We start from the raw sequence: 22,314 nt of genomic DNA on the forward strand, positions 1-22,314 counted from the left end.
TTGTGTGCCAAACACAACCAGAATTCATCTATCACTTTATAATATTCAGACAATCACAATTTTTTTTCTTTTTAATGCTAGAAGGTTCACAGGGATCAGCTTATTAAACCCTTCCTTTTACAAATTAGGCCCTGGAACGGGCAACAGGGAAAGTGACCGAAGCTCCGTGGTATCTCGGCTGAGCCCAGAGCTCGTCTCTGGAGTCCCAGACTAATCCCGCTCTTTCACAGGCCTCACTTTGCTTCTGATTGGGAAGGGCAGCGATGCGAAACTTTGCCAGGCAGAATTCCGTATTATCAAGGGGGTGGTGTGCAGACTGTTATCCGATTATGTCTATAATATGAGCTAACATTTATTGAATGCTTACAGTGCCAGATACCGTTTTAAGTGCTTTAGTGGGATCAGATCATTTTATTATCCCAGTTAAACTTCATAATGACTCTCCAAGGCCCCATTTTATAGATAAGGAAACTGAGCACAGAGCAGTGCCCAGGGTTTTACAGCTAGTAAGTGGTGGAGTCAGAATTTTGATTGCCTGTAGTCTTGTTCCAGAGCCCGAGCTTCTCCCCATCCTGGTAAATTGCCTCGCTATACGTCAGGAGAATGAGAAGGAAGTGGCATTTATCAGATATTTAGCCTGGCCTTTTTACATATTTTACATACTTAAAAAGATCAGTCTGGGTCGCCTGGGTGGCTCAGTCGGTTAATCATCCGACTCTTGATTTCGGCTCAGGTCATGATCTTGGGGTCGTGGGATCAAGCCTTGTGTCGGGTTCTGTGCTCAGCATGGAGTCTGCTTGTCCCTCTCCCTCTGCTCCTCCCCCTGCCCTCCTCTCTCTCTAAAATAAATAAATACAGTCTTTAAAAAGCAAGATTAATCTTCACAATCCCATTTTCAATTTGAACAAATACCAGGTAAATTACATGACTTGCCCAAGGGCATAGTTAGTAGGCAACAAAGCCAGAAAGCAACCCAAGAGTTGACAGACCCTGAAGCCCATGGTTTTACTGTTACAAAAGGCTGGTGTTTTGGTCCCACGTGCAGAGTTTCTGATTTAATTGGGCCAGGCGGGGGGGAATGGGGGGAGGCGCTTGGGCCAGGGGATTTGCCACAGATTGCAGGGGATTCTCATAAGCAAGCAAGGATGCCACCCACTGCAGAAGATTCAGATGGTTTTGATCATACCAGCCGATTTCATTTCTTTGTCCAAATACGGGAATAGGGATAAATCACGTCACTTGAAGACATGTTTCAACAGTTAGTTTCCTAGGCCTGCCGTGACAAATGACCACAAATCAGGTGGCTTAAAACAGGAGGAACTTATTCTCTTATGGTTCCAGAGGCTAGAAGTCTGAAGTTAAAGTGTCAGCAGGGCCGTGCTCCCTGACGGCTCTCAGGAAGAATCCTTCCCTGCTTCTTCCAGCTTCTGGTGGTGGCTGCGATCCTTGTCGTCCCTTGGTTTGTAGATATGTCACTCCAACCTCTGCCTCCTTCCCTCCATGGTCGCATGGCTCTGTTCCCTCCGTGTTTCTGTGTCTGTCTCCTTGAGAAAGAATAGAAAATATGTCCATTGGTCTCTGCTCCTGGTTCCTGGCACAGACCTCCTAAAACCCTTGGAATTTCCTAAGTGATAAGAGCCCTAGGAGCATCTTTTGTTCTTGTATTTGGTCTTTGACCCATCCTTGACCTAGGGCTCCTAAAACCCTTGGAATTTCCTGAGTGATAGGAGTGTGTTTTGTTCTAATGAGGCGAGTCTGTGTGGGCTCCTGCATGGGAGCTGGTTCACCAACCTGGAAGCTCTCCAAACCCCATACTGTTAGGATCTTTATGGAGGGCGTCTCACATAGGCATGAACACACACACGTAGCGGGAAGATGACGCACCCCAGCTCCATGGGAACAGAGGCTCCTTCCCTCAGGACCCTCCCAGACCTTGCCCTACTTGCCTCGGCATCTGGATGTTCATCCATATCCTTTATCCCAGGCTTCATTGTGTAATCAATTGGTAAACATAACTGATTCCCTGAGTTCTGAGAGCTGGTCTAGCAAATAGTCAAATCCAAGGAGAGGGTCTGTGAAGCCTCTGATTTGTAGCCAAGTCAGCCAGAAGTGGTGGTAACCTGGAGAACCATTCCTTTCGATTAGCATCCGGAGTGGGAGACACTCGTGTGGGACTGAGCCTTTCCCCTGTGGGGTCTGCACTCTCTCCAGTTAGTGGCAGAACTGAATTGTGGCACACCTCACTGGGGCCTCAGAGAGTTGCCTGGTGTGGGCAAAACCACACACACCCCATGTCAGGAGCACTGTAAGTGTGGTAGTAGTGTGAGGGGTCCAAGAGGCACTCAGGAGGAGACGTGAGTTCTCCCTACTCACTTCTCCACTTACAAGGACCCAGGCAAGTCCAATAGGTCCTCATTTTAAATAATCACATCTGCAGAGACCCTACTGCCAAATCAGGTCATGTTCTGAGGTTCCAGATGGACGGGCATGAATTTGCTGTGTTTGTGGGGAGGAACATTATTCAATCCAGTACCAACAGAAAATGAACCAATGCCACATTCTTAAGAAAACATAAATCTCTAGGAACGGCAAATGAGCTTTTGGATCTAATTTTTTAAAAAAGATATTTTCTAATGTCTTAAATGTAGCACCCCCCCCCGCCCCGCAAAATCACCCAGCCTTAGTAGGTGTATCACTAAATCATAGAAAGATCTGTATAGACTGACACCCTTTTCGTCCCTGTAGCTGGCTCAGGAGTACAGGGATGCCAGAAGTCTCAGTTTGTTTGTCCAGTTGTGTGTGAGTATGCCTGAAAGTTTCTGGAAAAGGTAGGCTGTTCCCAGTGGGATCTTCCTTCTACTGTAAGCTGACAGAAGAAACTGACGGCACTTTGTAAGGCATCAAGGAGCTATCCGCCATCTTTTCAAATATGGTTAAGAACCACAGCAACCAAAACTTGGAGTTTTGTTCTGGGACCATTGTTTGACTCAAACATTTCCTTTCTCTTTCTATAATGAAAACTGGATAACAATTAGAAACAATCTGATTCTTAAAGGACATTTGTAGGTCAAAATTGTCTATTATTCTATCCTCGCCCCCCCACCAGCTTGAAAACAATACTTTCTACCAATAACACCGCTGTTCCCTTATTCTCGCTGTCTGTTGAGAAGACCAGCTACCCGATTACTTCTGTCTCGCGTCAATCTTGCTGGTCAGGCTCTACGACATTCTGACAGAATCAGCTTTCATCTTAGAAATAACAGAAAGGAGGGGTGCCTGGGTGGCTCAGTTGGTTAGGCGACTGCCTTCGGCTCAGGTCATGATCCTGGAGTCCCGGGATCGAGTCCCGCGTCGGGCTCCCTGCATGGCGGGGAGTCTGCTTCTCCCTCTGACCCTCCTCCCTCTCATGCTCTCTGTCTCTCATTCTCTCTGTCTCAAATAAATAAATCAATAAAAATTAAAAAAAAAAAAAAAGAAATAACAGAAAGGATCTGGTTGTAAGAAGAGGCCGATTTCCCTCTGAGGTTATCCCTGAAATCCCCCTACTGCCCTAGCATCATGAGCACACCAAAAGCTTTTTCCCAGGTCCTGCTTATTTGTGATGCTTCTCTTGACCCTGGGCAGGGCCGTGTAGACAGATGTAACTCATAGACTGGTAATTTACCCAGGATAAACAGAATAATTGGTACAGAATCTGTGGATATAGCTTCCCACCGCCCCCACCGAGACTTTATAAAGCCTCAATAGCAACATTAAGGCAATTTCTTAAATAATAAATCTCCATTCCCACTTGGAGTAAAATCCTGGCTTCTCCGTCTCGATTCAGCCTTCCTTAAGGTTACACTTGGCTCTAACTTATATTCAGCCACGTCCTTAGGCAACAATTCAAGGAAAGTCAACAATTTATTCTTCAGTAAGTGCCACGGAATCAAATCCTTAAAGGCTACCGGGTGATGTTATTGCCAACAAGTCATCTGCTGTGTGTGTGATACCGTGAGGGTGAGGCTTCGTTTCTGTGCTTACGAACTGCTCCCTGAGGATGGGCTCGGTGCCTGTCTGCACTGGGGCAGTGGAGATGCCCCTGTCACGGACTGCATACCTCTTCTTGATATCATGCAGCTCTCTCTTCAATGTGCATTATTAAGAGTAACCATAAATACCTAATAATCCACAATTTATGGAGGAGTTTCAAGTTGCTTACCCATTTAGAAATGACATCATGTCACCGTTGTGAAGCCTTCTCCTTCTGTGCCTCTGAGAATTCATGACCTCTGAGAATTCATGAAACAAACACCCATTCATTGCATAGAGAAATAATTAGCCAATGTAATATGTAATAAAAAAAACACAGAAAAATATGTTTGTGTAGCTTTTCATTTAGTGAGTTCATTAGAGACCTATGTTAGTGAGCTGGGGAAACGAAATAGCTTTCTGTGTGTCTAAAACAGGACTTCTTCGAGTCTTTGGGGGCTCAACCAAGTACAGAGTCCCCCGCCTATGGGGGACTAACCTTCTGGCATCCACAAACATGGTCTGACGAAGTCCTAGGATGACCCTCGGAGGTGGTCCCTCGGACACCTGCAGAACACGCAAACCCATGAACCTGAAGCAGCCGGACCCAGCAGCCGTGCCAGGCCTGACCCTGGTGGACTTGGGATGCTCTGAGGACACGGAGGCTGGACCCCAAAATACCGATCTGCCTGGAAGTCTGCCTCTTTCTCACTGACTATGAAAAATAACACCCTATGGGGACTGGGTGTCATGCAGTTAAATCGTGGCAGAGCTCCTTGGCTGCTTTTAAAAACTTTGCTCGTCGGGGTGAATGGCAGTACCTGGCACAGCCAGCTGGTGATGCCACCAGAGGCTGTGACTTCAGGGCGCTCACTGGCCTGTCATCCGCTCTTCCTCTGTGCCCTCGCTCTGGTGGGAGTTTGGAGAAACGCTTATGTAGTTTGCTTTGTCTGCAACTCGGGGGGCTCAGTGAGCACCTGTGCCCGCCTGTTACACGCCCGGCCCCATCCTTCGTGGTGGAACGCCTGGTGGGCTGGCTTTGAGCCCCAGGCCCTCCCACTGGGCTCTGCCCACGGGATAGGGCTGTGAGCACGAGGTAGGGCTGCCTGCTTCCCAGGTAAACCAGTCCCCAAGAGGGGGGGTTCCGTCACTTTGGTAGAATTGGCCTTCCTAACCTCGGTTTAGTGACATCGTGGGATGTCCTCAGTCAAGTCTGAGAGGCTTACAAAATTAATTTTGATTGACTTGTGAAAAAAACCTGCCTTTTGGAGGAAGGATGCATGTCCTAAAGTCAAACAAACCCTACTGACATGGTTATAGGGAGTGGCGAGGGTGGGTATGAGATGCATTTGGTGTGTGATGCTTTCCCTGGGAGCAGCTTGGAACTATGAGATGACCGGGGGCTTCAGGCCTGTTTGAACGCTCGTCCTCTCCCTGCTTGTGACGTGGAGTATCCGCGTCCCCAGCAGAGCCTGGAGGATTGAATGAAGTATGCACACATGTGGGGTTCCAGGCATGTGCCCCATAAATGGTGACCCTTATCTCTGTTGCTACCAGCAAACTATCACCTGCCCTAATGCCTGCCCTTACTTAGTCCAAACTATTTTGTGCATATTCTGGAAATATTCTCTTGTATATTCAACCAATCGGAGAAGAATGCAGCCAACTGAACAAAGGAGAAACAGACCTTCAGACACAAATGCCCACAGATTCTCTGCCCAAACAGTAAAGGGGAAGTCTTCCTAGATTGCCCCGACCCCCCTCAACTTTCTGACAAGCACGCCAGCTCCACAGGGAGCGCAGGGCCCTTTGAGAAAGGAGCAGACCCCAGATGGAAAGTTAAGTGGATTTAAATGTAAGAAGATCGAAAAGGAAGACAGAATTCCCTTTTAAAGACTTAGGAAAACAGTTTGAAATAAACGAGGCCAGAAATCAAAGTTTATAACAAGAGGACGGAGGAATCCATCCACTTCATGAATAGAATTGTAAGGGCAAGAAAAGAAACCCCACCGAGTCATTCTGACCCTGCCGTTGAATCACTGGGCTCTCACAGCTCCACATCCTTCCTCCTGGGGAACATTTAAATGTTTGTCCTGCCACCGAGCAGAAGATCCTTTCTCTGGGGGCCAGAGTGGGCCGGGGCCACTGCCTGTCTCGCAGCTCTGTCTCCACAGGCTGCTGCCACACGTCTCAGGAGCACGATTCAGATACCAGAGGTATGCTTCTCTTTAAGCAGAAAGGGTGCATGATGCTGTCCTCAGAAGCAAGGACGTCATTTTTCACTCCTGACGGTTGACGGGGTGCCTGTCCTAGCACATCCGTATGTGAGCATCATGGCTCTGTTCTCGTGGAACGGACACATGGCACAGAAAGGAAAGACATGATGGAGAGTAGTTGGCTCTCTCTTTCGGGAGACTCTGTTCTTGGTGTTGTTTCATGGGTGGATTCAGATCCTTTCCCTCTGGGTCCCGGGGCCCTTGACCAGGCCCCTCAGAGTACCGGGTGGTCATGTGCTGGCCACTCTGGAGCCTCATTCTGGAGCCAATGTCAGTCATTGGAGGTTGAGCACCTCGAAGACAGGGACCGGGTTCCAGGCACCAGGCCTGGCCCTGAGTAGAAGCTCAGTCATGGTTCCTGACTGAATGCTAGAGGAATCCGACCTCTCATTTCAGGGGGTCAGGAAAATGACCTTCTAGAAACTTCCAAGGAGTCTGAGAAGCAAAGGCAAGCCAGTTTCTCACCATATTCTTTTCTTGCCTGTCCATGTTTGTGGCTGTGGCTTTTATGGCCATGCCAAGAGTGGCCTCTGGAGGTTGGCGGAGGCCCTGATGCCCTGGCCAGCTCCGTGCTGTTGAGCAAAGTGTGGCTTCTTCAGCCTCACTTGAGTTCCTTGCGCATCAGCCATTCCCCGGATCTTGGCTCGTGGCTCCCCTAGCCGATCCCGTCTTCTGATTCCGCTGCTCTTTAGCCGTGGAGTTGAGCTATGTCAACAAAGAGAGGGCAGGTGACCGTGCCACCATCCCTGCCCGCGGGCCATCCGCTGTACAGAGGTTATCCCAGGATCCTCCACCTGAGGATGACAAAGTTTACTGAAAGCGTATTGGTGTCTCAGTTCAACGCAGGAGAGATCGCAGAAGTGGGCTGGTGCCAGCCCTGCAACAGTTTAGCAACTAGGCCGGTGGGAAAAGGAATGTCAGTGCCCTGTGTTCTGGACTTTTTGCACCACTCTGTGCTCTAGAGAAGGGAGAGAACTGGACAGCGTGGTTCCCCAACTCAAGACAGCTTTGTAGGACTGCCGTTCCATGACCCCTGACAAATGGATATATTCATTACACCAAAGGCTGGAAGGAACCACAAAATGGGATACATATTTGAGGAAATATGCACACAACTCGGTTTATTTTTCTTATCTGATTTTTTTTTCTGCTGCAACATGAGTACTGTTGAGCACTTGGCAGCTGCCTTTCCATACTTGAGTTGTTTGTCATTTCTGGGGCTGCTGATGCTGTGATGATTTCCCTTTTGGGAGGAATTTACAGGCACATGTTGACCCAGCTGAATGGGAACAGGGAGCAACAGGAATCTCATGAACAAGGACCATTGCAGACCGGAGGCTCTTCTTGACGACGCCACAGGCTGGAGCTGCTCCCCGCCTTGGCAGGCTGGCCATTTAACGTGCCACGACTCCAGTTTGGAAAACCCAGATCCTCTCGTGGCCTGGCCTTGAAATAAACCCGCTTTCCTTTCAACACTATCTGGGAGTGGCAGGCAGTTGGCGCTTTATTGTTGGAGTATCAGGAAGGCGCACTCCGTAGCAGCTGTTGCTAGGTGAGGCGTGGTTTCCCAGAGACCAGCTTGGGCCGATGGGGAGGCTTGCTGGCAGAGGGCCCGCGGGAGACCGAGGGGAGACACAGAGGCAGGCCTGGCCGCGGGGGGCACCGCACCCCGCCTGCCTCCTCCTCCTCCTTTCCCAAGCCCACTCTGGCCTCTCTCCCCCAAAGACCTAGCCCGTGTCTCATTGCCACAGACCCATTTGGGCACGCACTCACCATGTTTTCTGGACACTTCCAACCTGCCAGGCACCGGGAGATACGAGATGAATTGGCGGGCTCTGCGGTCCGGGAGCTCCGGGTCCTGTGGACAAGGTAGGCCCTGCGAACACCGAACCACAACCCGCTCCCGCCCATGTGGCCGGTGGGTACCATTGCGCTCACAGTGGCTGCTGCTGGTACCTCACCTGTGTCCCTCTTTGTGCCTGAGAATGTTCTCTGGCCACGGGACGACCTTCAACCACTGAAGTGTGGTAGTTGATGGGACAGTTCCTAAAACTGGTAGAAACAGCCAAACTCATGTTTTGTGTACATCGCCTTGACTGAGCATGGGGGCGAGAGCTCTGGGCGGAAGTTGGGCGCAGGGGCCCTGGCCCGCATCCCAGCCCGCGTCCCAGCTCGCGTCCCAGCCCTGGCTGCCGACCTCTAGCCCACCGCGTGGCCTCCAGGGCCGCGCTGCTCCCCCGCGACAGCGCGGGCTGCGGCGCCCCCTGCGTGGAGCTGCGGCCGAGGGGACGTGGCAGTTGCCGTAAAGCAGCTGGGGCCGCGCGCGACACCTCTAAGTGTCGGACAGACTGTTTCAGTTCTTCGCGGCTTCCGATGCTTCCCCTCCTGCCGCCGCTCATGCTTCCCGCACGCACCTCCCCTGACCTGAGCGGCCCGCCAGGCGGGTGACTGCCCCTGGCCACGTCACAGGGGTCCCCCAGGCCTCCAAGCCCCGCCACGGCCAGTGACCTCCTCCGCTGGTGAGGAGGGAAGGGCAGTTTCCGAATTTGAGCAGAGCGTGCAGCTGACAGGGGAGCCGCCCTAGACCGCTAAGCAGCGGGGTCACAACTCCTCTTCCTCCACGTTCCCGTGTGTCCCTCAGCCCCCCGCCGGCAGGCCTCTTGGTCCCCTTGGATGGGCAGCCAGTTGCGCACAGCTGCTGTCGTTCAGACCGTGAGGATGATCGCTGGTACTTCGCAGTGGCTTTTCCCGAACTTTCCCCTACTCTTTTTGCCTATATGCATTATTTTCAGGAAATCTGTGTTGTAAGACAGGAGTCGGCCAAGTCCCTCCCACAGCCTGTTCTTGTAAATAAAGTTTTATTGGCACACAGCCAAGCCCATTCATTTCGCATCACCCGCTGGCGGCTCTGAGCCACCACAGCGGAGCCCAGTAGTTGCGACAGGGGTCACGTGACCTGCAAGGCCCCAAATATTTACTGTCTGACCCTTTGCAGAAAACTTTGCCAACATCCTGTTATAAGAGATGCTCAAATGAAATTCTTTAATTCTTTGAGGATTGGGGCACATAATTAAGTTGCTTTTTTTTTTTTTTTTTTACTCCAACATGTTAAAAGAAAGAAAACTGATTTGCTATAACATGCTCTGTAATAGTCATGAGATAGTCTCATGGAATATTGTCTCCTAGAGTAGTTACTAGTATTTCAATGAGTACTAGTCATATTTTAGCAAAACCTAAGAGAGGATCTAGAAAGAAGGTAGTGAAATATTCCATCAGATTTCTCCTGACCTAACAGCTGGGATATAGGCTAGTATGTGAAGAAATCACATCAAAAGACCTTTGGCGATATTATCTGCAGCCCTAAAGGTTTGTGTGTATACATTTTGAGGGAGGGATCTTTTTGTTTGGAAATTCTTGCTAAATTCAGACATATAGGTGTAATGAATTGTACAGTTTTTGCTTTGTTCTTCTTTAATTCTACCCAAAATGACATCATGGATCTGGAGCATCATGAGAAACGAAGGAAACAGGTCTTTATGTGCCCTTAACTCCTGTTGGGCATTTGGGGGGAAAGGATTCAAATGTAGCCCCTCTACTCCCCGTGGTTACCTATTAAAAATCTCACATGATTTCCGACCCACTAGACCGGGTTTTCTCAACTGCAACACTACGGACATTTGGGGAGAATTCCTTGTTGTAGGAGCTGTCCTGTGCACTGTAGGACTTTTAGCAGCATCTCTGGCCTCGCCCATCAGATGCCAGTAGTAAACACCACCTCTCCCCACCTGCCCCAGTCATGACAACCCACACTGTCTCCAGACGTTGCCAAACGTCCCCTAGGTGGCCACATCACTCCCAGTCCAGTTGCGAACCACAGAATTCATCCAGGGAGAAGCAGGGTGGGTGCTGCTTCAAGGGGAGAGGTTTTTGCAGGTGCCTCGGGGAGAGGTTTTTGCAGGTGCCTCTCAGGGAGGAGCCCTCTGCTCTAATGGCTCTGGACTTGACCCTTCTGAGCACTGAGGTCTGGCCCGGTGCTCTTAACCACCCTGAGCAGGTAAGCACAGTTCTTTCCCCGGTTGGAGCCCCCTGCAAAGCTCTTGGGACAGAATGAGCATCTCTTCTGTTCAAAACCTGTGCACTCAAATATTCTTTCTAGAGAGGTATGTACTTCTTCCATGGTGCACACACACACACACACACACACACGTCTAAAATCATGGATCTTTTAATGTTGGAGGTACTTTCACAGGGAAGAGGTTGATCTGCAGTATAAGTTAATCAATTTTAGGGTACAATATTTGACCAGACAGGCAAGAGCTGAAAGGCTGGGATGCCTAACACTGCCGAGAAACTGACAATTACGTGACTCTCAGAAACTTCGTTCCCCTGCGAGTACCATTTTATGTGATTCTCTGCCATCGAAACAACAGCTCTTCTCCTTGTTAAAAAGAAAAAATCGGTCCCACCTCACAATCAACAGAATCATGGTTTTGACTAATCTCTATAATCAGCAGCTAATGTGCCTGAAGAATAATAACAGTCAGAATATGCCCGTTATGAAAGAGCGTGCTTTTCTCATTTTATTTGCCTGTGATTATGTAAATTCCAGATATAGGGTGAAGGGAAGGGAAGCTGTGGGAGCCAGGGGGGAGGTGCAGAGAAGGGCCTTCTGCTAACGAAGGGAGCCAGCTTTCACCCCCTGTGGAAGGAATGTATTTTCTGCAGATTGGCTGAAACATTTGATGGTTGAAATACAATGTGTTGGAAAGAGTGCAGAGCAGAGAGCACTCTCCTGCTTTCTGATTTGGGGCATCCCTGGGTGTTCCCCCGAGCCGGGTCCTGGCTGGAGAGGCCTTGCACCCCGTGGGTCTCAGTCCCCACCACGACCCACAGCAGGGTGGTTCCTGGGGATCTCCACCTCTGCTCTCTCTCGGCCTCAGTGTGTCACCCCCAGAAGGAGAAAATGGGCCCCGAGTTGCTGTCCCCGGGCTACTTTCCCGCATGCCTGGAGGGTCTGCCTCTTGATTTTCCCCATGCGGCTTTCACAGGAGGAGCATTCAGAATGCATGTGGCTAAATTATTTGTGCAAATGCTGTTCTTACTCACGGATATCTCATATTCCAAGAGCTCTGCAAATAGTTCTCTTGCAGTGATGACATCGCTGGGCTCTGGTGGACTCCACGCTCTCCCAGCGCAGACGTGTCAAGTCTGTGGTCAGGACAGGTAGGCTCTGGACAGGTGAGACTTTGAGTCTTGGCTCTATTCCTCTGGCTGTGTAGGCAAATTGCTTAGTACCCGTGTGTCTCCACTAGCTTCACTGTGACACAGGAATCATCACCCTATTTCATGGGAAGGTTGTGGGGGGAAAGGCCTCCATAAATGCTAGTAAATGCTACTGGGCAGGTCACTCCCAGGACCAGGGGCCTGAGAGCCCAGCCGAAGGAATTCCAACGTGATCTCACCTACGGTTGTGTGGACACTTGAATATAAAGGAGTGTTTTCTGCAGACCAGCCATGGTCCCCAGCACTGTACCTGTATTAACCTGCTTGCTTCTCAACCAAGAGTAGGTCGGATGTTGTTACTGGCTCCATTTTACGGATGAGGAAACGGAGACAGGCACAGAGAGGGCAGGTGGTTGCTCAGTGTCACACAGTACTTAGTGGCCGGCAGAGCAGGTTCCAGAGGTGGGCCATCTGGCTTGGGAGCCTCCCTGTCCACCCCAGCGTGTCAGTCACGGCGGGGTGGTGGTGTTAAGCCTCAGGTGTGCAAAAACGCTGATTTCTTCAGTTTTCCATAACCCCTCTCTATTTGGAGCCACTCTTCTATGCAGTGACATAAAATTCTGGGTTTAGTTGCATGGGGAGGGGGGGGCGGTGCATACATTTTAGAACCAAATATCCCAGCTCAGCTTTTAAATCTCTGGGGCTAGGTGCATTTTTCTCCCCTTCTCTTTGTCTAGTACTGCACGCGCCCGCCCTAGAGGTAGACAGTTCTTGTCCCATGCCATTCTGATGCTCTGCTCATGTCTTAGTGTCTTGGAAAAAAAAGAAGAAGAAGAAGAAGAAGAAGCCTCCACGCTTCCCTTTATTTGTTTGTGGGCAGTTTCCACTGGTCTGTAAAATAGCTGAAGGACCAGATCATTCTTAGGACCTAGAAATGAGGGTCCTGTGAATTCACTCTTGGCTTGGGTGTGTTTAAGTGCAGAGCTCAGCTGGCTGGCTCTCCCAGCTGCTAGAAAACACTTCATGGAAACAAATATTTGGTGGAAACATAGCATTTCACCAAAGAGGGCTCGAGCTCTGAAGACAATTTTCTTTGCTATGGCTGCAAACCACATTTTCCCAAACCAAATTACGACGAAGGTAAACCAAAGGAGTCCCACTTTTGTTGCACTCTTGACTTTAGGGTATAATTTTGAAGTTGAGAGGAGTTTTAGAGTGTTTGAAAAAAAATTTTTTTTTCTAATTACAGAAAACAGCATAGGCAGAGGGAAATTTGTAAAAACCTGGACCAGCCAGCTAGAGAAACCAAGGAACTGAATCACATCCCCAAAGCTGAAAGTTGCTCAAGGCTGGTGCATATCTCAGTGCGTTTTATCTTCTGTAGAGATTTCAGAGTTGCTTAGTTGTGGGATGTTTCGAGTCTCTGCCCACTTATCAGAGCGGTCCCTCTGCAACAGGCCGTCATCTGCTAAGTGGACAAAGAGTGTCCGTTGGCTGTTTGTGGTGATGCAGGATGATGGGAAATGCAGCCACAGATTTCTCACAAACCCCAGGGGGCGGGGAGGCTGGGTTCTGGAGTTCGTTCTTGCACGCGCTGAGAGGCATTCAGGGACATGGCACAGGAATCGCAGTGCTGAGGATTACTCACATTATCTTTAAGATACCGCTCCGCTCGCACTGCTCTGCAATTAGGAGGAGCGTTCCTGGAGCTGGTCTTGGTTGGGAGAAAGCTGGATCACAAAGCAACAAGATAATTAGGCACAATTGAATTAACTAAAGAGTAAGTGTCAGCCTTAGCTGCAGTCCTCGTTTCAGGATACCCAGCTCTGGAAGTCTTTGTTTTTGTTTCATTAAATCATTTTTAAGCAGCACCCAAAACACCAAGAAGACGGCGAAAGAGTGAACATAAGTGAGGACAATGTATACTCCATTAGCTCTATGTGGAAAATATTTAATTGGATTAACTCCGTTCAGACACCACTCAAGTGCGATTGTTACCTTACACACAGTTCACACCCAGCAATTACAGCGCGTACCCACCAGTGCCCTCGTGGCAGTTTCACTCTTTCTCTCTCAATTCCCCGTCTAACGTGGTGGGTGTGGAAATGGAGCAGAAGAGATTTTCTGCAAAGGGTGGAAGTCCTCATCTGAGGGCGTCTTCCAGTGCTTTCCAGCAGAGACAGGAGCTGGACTGGGAAGAGACGTCCTGGATACCTAACTTGCATGCACCCATATGCCGTGGGCACAGGTGTCCGACTGAGAGGCGATCGGGGGCTGAACCCCCTACTCTGTCCCACTCGCCAGGCTGTGGGCTCTCACACTGCTTCTGCCCAAGGGGGAGGGGAGGGAGTGTTCGGGTTTTGGTGGAACAGGTCAAGGACTTTGCGTGCTCATTGACCCCTGTATCTGGGAGCCATGGCCACCCAAAGAGGGTACAATTTACTAACTCCCATGCAGGTGCTCTAAGGGCTAACAGTGGCCCCGAGGGCAACAGCATGCTTCCTTCAGTTAGCATTTGCTGAGCGCCTTCCTGAGCACCCCAGTGGGCATGCAGGGGTTTTCAGGGATGTTTAGTCAAAATGGGATCCCATGCTCTCACCTACCTACCCACCTCCCTCCCTTCCCCCTCCCTCTCCTCCTCCCCACCTCCCCCCTCTCCTTCCCTCCGTTCCTCCCTCTCTCCCCCGCCTCCCTTCCTTCCATTTCAGTTCTGTTTGAGGAACATTTGTCAAGACCTTCTTTGTACCAGGTCCTGTGCTGGTTGTTGGGAAATAGAGTCAAGTTCAACGAGGCCCAACTCTTTGGGTTCTGAAAAGCCGAGTGATGTGGAATGGGGGTGCCCATTGAGGTGATGGCTTTATCTGGCAGTAGGCAAGGTAGACCCAGCAAACCAGCGTTCTTTGAGCGTTTACGGCGAGCAAGGAGCTGTGGGGAATGCAGACATTGTCCCAATGTGTCTTCCTTTGAGTTTGCACTGTTGCCTGGGGAGTGATCTTTGGCCCTCCCGCAGGTATTAGCATTCCTTTGGCCTCAGCATACTCTTCAATGACTTTAATTTTTCAATACACGTCCTTTCATATATCATTTGGCAGGATGGCGGCCCCACCTTTGAGGTAGGGTTGACAGATTCAGCAGAAAAACAAATAAAAACAAAATAATCACCCCCCCCCAAGGATACTTGGTTAAATTTGAATGTTAAATAAGCAATATACATATATATTAGGATAAGGAGGCCCCGTGCAATATTTGGGACACACTCATACTAAAAATTTTGTTGTTATTTATCTGCTATTTAAATTGAACTGAGTGGCACATTATCTGGCACCTCTTCTCTGATATGACTTAAAGCCAGGTGTGGATTAAGAGATACTTAGGTTTTATGCCACAGTCCTTCAAAAAAAAAAAAAAAAAGAGAGAGGCTAAAATACATACTATTTAAACTTCTAAAATTAAAAGCAGCAGTGCAACTGCAGAGTTTCTGTGGTGGAGTGGAGAGGACACAGGCCCTGAGCTCAGAGAGACACAGGTCCCATTTCCAGCTCTGAGCCACCTGTTACGGAATGTGGTGTCCTGGCGCTTGTGCCTGCATGCGCTCTCGGCTCACAGTAGGATTGCCTTTCTCCACCCGCTCTTAGTGGGCTGTGCCCAGTGGAATGGGGGTGCCCTCAGTCACTTCCAGGTGGCAGCAGGAAGGGCCAGGGCACCCCTGGCCAGGCTCTGTCTCTGCCACGGTCGCCCGCAGCACTCCACGTGGGGGCTGCGCCTCGGTCCCGGGCCGGTGCTCTGGAGAAAGGATGACGCCAGCTCAGGGAAGAGCTCCCAGGCCACCCGCAAATATGTGTCCTCGTAAGTCGCCGAGACTGGGGATTGTTTTGTGCAGCACGATCAAGCCTCTCCTGACTGATACACGGTGTCAGTGGACCTTGGATGAGCCCCCCACCTTCCATGACACTTGATGTCCATATTTGAAAAAATCAGGATAATATAACCAATCTTTTTCTATACAAACTTTTAATGTTGAAGTAGTTTCAGACTCGCAAGAAGTTGCAAAAATAGCACCGTGTAGGCTGAGGCTCCAGTAAAGAGCACTTAACAGAGTTTGTGGAAAATCCTGGTTTGGTCACCTGAGGCATGAATGTTCCCGGTAAGGAAGGGATACTCTTCAAGCCAAATGGCTGCAAGTTGATTCTCAGCGGAGTCCACGTGGTCATCCCGGGGAGACAGGCAGCCCTCTGAGTGGGTAGCCAGCCTGCTGCCTGGCCATACCATCCTGCGTCTGGCCTGGTAGAGAAGCATCAGCTCCTCGTGAACCGCAGCCTGACAGTTAAGCTTTCTTTTTTCCTTAGGGAACTGGTCCAAAGGGTTATGTAAGTTTTCTCTCTTACACACATTCAAAAAAACATGTTAAAACAATACAAAATGTCTACCGTAACCACATGAGAGCTGAAAAAGCAGGCAGGAGCTCTTCTTTCCATTTATCCCATGCTCTCCACAGGCCAAGGTCTTTGGCTGTATCTTTTTAGAAAGTTTTGTCCTGTGTCTGGGGCTGCCTGAAGGCAAGTCATTCTAGGCCACATTTTAGCCAAGTGGGATTTGCTGATTCTCCTCCTAGTAAGAGGAGCTGTGAAGATAGGGACAGTTGAGCAGGCTCCCAGCGAGCTCAAGGACAGAGAGGGCTGGGACACTTCATATTTCCATTGGTACCCACCTCCAGGAATAACCTCCTCATCACCACACATTTATGAAGCATCTGTCCATCTCTGACTCTGCAGACTTAAAAACGAAAGGTTGGGATGCTTTCCTTTCCAAGCTTCCTTCTACTTCAGGAGCTCTGTGTGCTGATCCTTGGCATTTGGGAAAACCCTCCCCATCTCCTCCCACCAAACCAGGTCTCTAACCACGTACAAAGCCTTGTCAGGAACTGATTGCCTGCTAAGAGGCCCTTAGGGAAGATTCTGGTTCTCTTAGGACCCGATTACCTTATCAGCCTGATCTCACCAGCATTTAAATCATTTCAGTATTTAAGATTTTTGTTATTTAAAGATAAGGCCAGACCCTTGAACAAGAAAGATGGAGTGAAACAGAGATGAAAATCATTTTTCCTGGGAGCCGTGTGTTTAAAGTGACAAATGGAGTCCCTTACGATATTGGTTTACCTTTTAGCGACATTTTGGTGCCTGCAATGGATGGATTTATTGGTCCCCAGGCTTGTGCTGTGCTTTAGTTCCCATGGCACGGAGACCATAGCCTGCTTCTTGGACTAATTTCCATGTATTATATAATTTTTTTTTTCTGGATACACTTATTTAATGCCATGTCTCGATTCAGAGCTTGGTCTCTGAAGCTGCCAACGATTGCTTGTTCTGCTCCTGGATTCATTTCAAGTTGCTCAGAGCAGGAATTTCTGAGGCTGCGTGAGGATCCCAACACAGGTAGTGGGGAGCGAGGACGGAACTAGTGGGGACTGGAAACCAGCTGTCTCTGGGAAACCAGTCTGGTATTTAATGCGATCCACTTAATAATCTGATGAGCTTGGGGCGTGAGAAAAGACGAGCTGGTGGAGGGTGACGTTGTTCCTGAGGATCTTGGAACTGTACACTTAGATGTGCTTACACAGCCCCCCACCCCCGGCTCCTGGCAGGTTTTCATGGCAGCCCCACACGCCGAATGGCATTTTCTTCCTGTCTTAGTCAGCTCGGGCTGCTATAACAAAATACCATAACCCATGGGGCTTGAAAAAAAAAAAAAAAAAGCACATTTATTTCTCAGAGTTTCCGTGTTTTCATCCCCTTTAGAAGGACACCAGTCCCATCATGGGGGCTGCACCCTCATGACCTCATCTAAACCTCATCACCTCCCAAAGGCCCACCCTCCAAATATCATCACACTGGGGATTAGGGTTCGAAAATATGGATTGGGGGGATGGGGTGGGGCACACATTCAGTTCATCGCATTTCCCCCTCTCCTCCCACATTCACTGAGCACTGACTTGATGCCCGGTGGGAGGCGGAGGCTCCACACATTGAGAAGACCTGATCCCTGCCCTCGAAGACACACATTCTCACATTCTCGTAGGGACAGATGGTAAGCCCATGCTGATGCATCAACGTGGCAAGGACTGAGCTGGAGGTGGGTGCCGATTGCTGGTGGTCCATGTTGGAGGCATGGAGTGAACTCTTGAGCTCTCTAGAAAGCAGAGAAGTTAAAGGCAGGGGCAGCAGTGGGGGGGCGGGGGGCTGCTCAGCAACACCATAGCAGTGTGAGGGTACACTGTGTTCAGGGAAGGAAGACTGGCCTGTGTTGGGTTATGGAGAAGTAGCTGCAGATGGACCGGGACAGATCAGCTGCGGTTTGGACCTGGTGGTCCTTGAATGCTGAACTTTATCTGGTAGGCAAGGGGGTAGCTGGCTGGGTTTTTTCTTCATATTACATTTTGTAAGTGGAGGAGTAACACATTTTTAGTTACATCTTAGGACGAGTGCCTCAGTGTGTTGGGCCACTGGAAATGGAACCAGTTTGCTACTTGGCAAGCAGGTCAGCATGGCATTACCTGAGATGAGCAGGACATGCTGTGTCCTCCTGGGAAGAGGCTCTAGTTGACCCAGCCTCTGACTAGCTTTTCAGGAGAGGTGCGCTCTTGGCTGTAGCGCAAACAACTTGGGTGGCCATTCAAATCCATTCTGGCCCATTCTGTTAAGTGGGCATCTTTAATAGACTTCCAATACCCAGGGATGCTTATGCTCACACGTGTTATGTGAAAGGTAAAGATACTTCTGTCTTGTTTTAGCCACTCTTGTCCTGGGGTATTGTTGGAACAGCTGACTGCACATCCCAAATAATCTCTCGGCTGGTTGGCACTGCCCTTCACAGCCAGCCTTTTCCTGGGGTCCTCTCTGAAACATCTGTCCATCTCCATCAAATCAGTCTCCTCAGGTTGTCCACATACTCCCCCCTCTCTCTCTAGCCATCCATAGTTTGTCAAACTTACAAGGCCCAGCTCAGACCACATCTTCTTTCAGGAGGGAAATTCCAGCTGTGTAATTTGGCCAGGTTACCTGACCTGTCCAAGCTTGAGTTTTCCCATCGTGTAATGTGAATAACAATAGTGTGGTATTTTAGGCGCTGGATGAATTAATTGGCACATATTCACACATTGCATTTAATCCCTATAGCAACTCTATGGGTTGGGTCTTATTATTATGCCCATTTCACAGATGAGGTAACTGAAGCACGGAGAGGCAATGTAAGGAGAAAATAGCTATACTGAGGTGTGGAGAGAAAAAAAGAGGTGAGGAATAAAGAAAAAAGCATGAGATATTTGAGAAATGACAAAAATGCCTAAGAGTTGGGTAATTTTCATCTGAGAAGGAGAAGAGAGGGGGGGATGGGAGAACAGCAATATTTGAAGTTATAACAGCTACACACAAAAAACGATGAAGGATATCACACTGCAGATTCAAGAATGACTGGGAACACCGCAAAACGCACTCACAGTGAAGACTCCATTGAGGCACAGTAAAAGTGCTGAGAAACAATGCCAAAGAGAAAACTCCAGGGAAGGCGGAGACAGAAAGCACATTCCCTTCAAAGGAGCAACAATACGATTTAACAATTTAGTAAGATTTAGTAACAGAGTTAGTTTCAGAATTTAAATATGGAGGTGAACATTCCTTGTAGATGATAAAATGCCACATGCTTACTTACATTGTGCAATTATACAAAATAATACATAATACAATAATGATCTCTGTTTTCTTTACCAAAGTCTAATTCACATCTTGTATTGCTTTAAAGATTCCGACATCTGACTTTTACTTCTGACTATGAGGGGGTAATGTGTCTGAATTTAGATAAAATATGTACAACCACTTTTTGCAACATTAGACATCAGTAAATACAGGACTATGATCCTAGGAGAAGGGTAACACTTGGAATGAGCCCAGTGATTGCCCCCGTTTTCTGCATGGATACAATTTGGGGTCATGGTGCGAAGAGGGTACCAATTGGTACCCAGGTGGTCTTACTAAGTTGAGAGAGAGATAATTGAGTTGGGGGAGGTAGATAGAACCTACGGGGAAGAGCACCAGAGAGGAGGGAGTTAGACAGAGAAAGACCTCCAGAAATAGGACAGGCATTCCTTGAGTATTTGTCTAACTGCTACTCTGCCCTTACATAAGGCTAAGCACAATGAGGTTGGGCTAAGAACGGCTTCCAGAAAAAGGACAATTACTAGGGAGCTGTAAGATGAACAGTCCCCAGATCTTACACAGGATCAGGAATGATCCAGGATCCTATCAGCCAGAGGGGAGAGACCTCATTGGATAGAAGTGACATTTCATAAAGAACCAGAAGGGTCTCGCTATAGGGACAAAGCTAAACTAGTCTTTGAAGAAGGGGATGTTCTACACCACCTTAAAATGGCTTCAAAACAAGTCTCAAAAGGACCAAGGTGATTTGAAAGTAACTTAACTGGCTGCTATTCTTTATAGGAATACAGCAAAATCCAAACATGTGAAAACATGAAATTCACAGTTCTAGCATCTGATCAAAATTTACTAGATATGCCAACAAGCAGGAAAATATGACCCATAAACAGGAGAAAAGTCAGGCAGTAGAAGCAGATCCAGAAGTGACAAAGATGATGACATTAGTATAAAAGGACATTGAAACAGCCATTATAAACATGGGCAATATGCTTCAGGATGTAAAAGAAAACATGAATATAGTGGGAAGGAAAAGGAAGATATAAATATATAAATATATATATATATATATATATATATATATATATATATATATGACCAAATGAAAGTTCCAGATATGGGAAATATAATATTAGAGAGAAAAAAATCTCTTTACAAACCCAACTAGGATAAACACACACATAAACTCACACATACAAAAATCATAATCAAACTACTAAAAACCAGTGTAAAGAAAACATCTTAGGGCACCTGGCTGGCTCAGTCGGTTAAGCGTCTGCCTTCAGCTCAGGTCATGATCCCGGGGTTCTGGGATCAAGTCCCTCATCGGGCTCCCTGCTCTGCGAGGAACCTGCTTCTCCCTCTGCCCCTGCCTCTCTCTGTCTCTCATGAATAAATAAATAAAATGTTTTAAAAGAAAACATCTTAAAAGCAGCTAAAGAATAAGGACACTTTACATATCGAGGAACAAGGTAACAATATTGAAGACTTCTTATCAGAAATTATGCAAGTTAAAGACAGTGGAACAGCATCTGTAAAGTGTTGAAAGAAAAGCCAGCGAACTACTGTTAACCCAGAACTGCACACCCAAAGAAAATATATCTCAAAATGAATATGAAATATGCACCTTTGCAGAAAAACAAACCTTGTATGAATTTGCTGTAAGCGGACCTGCTGTATAAGAAATGTTAAAAGAAGTTCTTCAAGCAGAAGGATGATGATACCAGATAGAAACTTAGATCTATGCAAAGTAATGAGGAATGTAGAAGTGGTAAATATGTGAGAAGGTATAAAAATTTTCTTCTAGCTTTTAAATTTCTTTATGGATTACTTAATTACTTAGTTATTTGCTATAATTCACCCATGAGGCCACCTGAATTGGTGCTTTTGTGGGAAAGTATGTTATTATAAATCCAACTCAGGAATAGACATAGAGCTATGCAGTTGTTCTGTTTCTTCTTAAGTCAGTTTTGATTATTTGTGTTTTCCAAAAAATATGTCCATTTCATCCAGGTTGTAGAAAGTTTGGCCTAAACTTGTTAATTGTGTTATCTTTTTAATGTCTGTAAAATTTGTAGTAATCTCCCCCTTTCGTTTTTTTTTTTTTAAAGGTTTTTATTTATTTATTTAACAGAGATAGAGAGCACAAGTAGGCAGAGCGGCAGACAGAGGGAGAAGGAGAAGCAGGCTCTCTGCCGAGCAGGGAGCCCGATGCGGGGCTCGATCCCAGGACCCTGGGATCATGACCCGAGCTGAAAGCAGCCGCTTAACTGACTGAGCCACTCAGGCGCCCCCCCCTTTCGTTTCTAATATTAGAAATCTGAACCTTTTCTTTATCAGTCTTGTCAAATGTTTATTTTTTTAAGATTTTATTTATTTGAGAGAGAGTGAGAGTGAGAGAGAGCATGTGCACAAGCAGAGGGGAGGGGCAGAAGGAGAGGGAGAAGCAGACTCCTCACTGAGCAGGGAACCTGTCATGGGACGTAATACCAGGACCCTGGGATCATGACCTGACCTGAAAGCAGACACTTAACCTACTGAGCCACCCAGGTGTGCTGCTTGTCAAATGTTTATTAATTGTATTGACCTTTTCAAAGAATTGGCTCTTGGTTACATGGATTTTCTGTTTTTTTGTTTTTTAATTTATTCCTATTTCATTTATTTCTGCTTTCTACTTTCTTATTTTCTTCTTTCTACTTGCTTTGGCTTCAATTTGCTTTTTCCCCTCTAAGTCAAAGTGCTGATTGATTTAGCACCTTTCCTCTTCTCTAATATGAACATTCAAAGTGAGAACATCCCCTAGTCAGTGCTTTAGCTGCACTTCAGGCATTGTGGTTATAGTTTCACTCAGTTCAGAATACTTTTTAATTGTTCCTGTGGATTTTTTTTTCCTCCTCTAGGTTATTTAAAACTGTGGATTATATTTAAAATTCTGACGTTTTGGAGATTTTAAAGATTTCTTTCTGTTACTGATGTATAATATAATCTCATTTGGGTCAGAAAATATATTCTATATCTTTTCCTTCCTTTTTTTATTGAATGAGGTTTGATTTATGACCTTGGATACAGTCTATCATGCTGAATGTTCTGTGTATACTTCA

At 47.6% G+C, this 22,314-nt stretch overlaps 2 long non-coding RNA genes across 4 annotated transcripts in view; one reads left to right on the top strand and one right to left on the bottom strand.

Annotated features, from left to right (window-relative positions):
- Positions 1–302: 302 nt before the first annotated feature.
- Positions 303–4,629, bottom strand: LOC145723230 (uncharacterized). The gene is made up of 3 exons (XR_014148152.1): positions 4,511–4,629; positions 4,202–4,271; positions 303–1,544 (listed from the first exon to the last, which is right to left on the bottom strand). It is a non-coding gene; the product is annotated as an uncharacterized LOC145723230 (long non-coding RNA).
- Positions 4,630–7,849: 3,220 nt separating this feature from the next.
- The window catches only part of LOC145723353 (uncharacterized), a 108,770-nt gene continuing 94,305 nt past the window's right edge, over positions 7,850–22,314 (top strand). For all 3 annotated transcript variants that reach the window (XR_014148281.1, XR_014148279.1, XR_014148280.1), the window contains exon 1: positions 7,850–8,156. This is a non-coding gene — a long non-coding RNA (uncharacterized LOC145723353). The remainder of the gene's footprint in view (positions 8,157–22,314) is intronic.

This window comes from Leptonychotes weddellii, chromosome 9 (assembly GCF_054177405.1).
Source record: "Leptonychotes weddellii isolate Sample4059 chromosome 9, ASM5417740v2, whole genome shotgun sequence".
Lineage (NCBI taxonomy): Eukaryota > Metazoa > Chordata > Mammalia > Carnivora > Phocidae > Leptonychotes > Leptonychotes weddellii.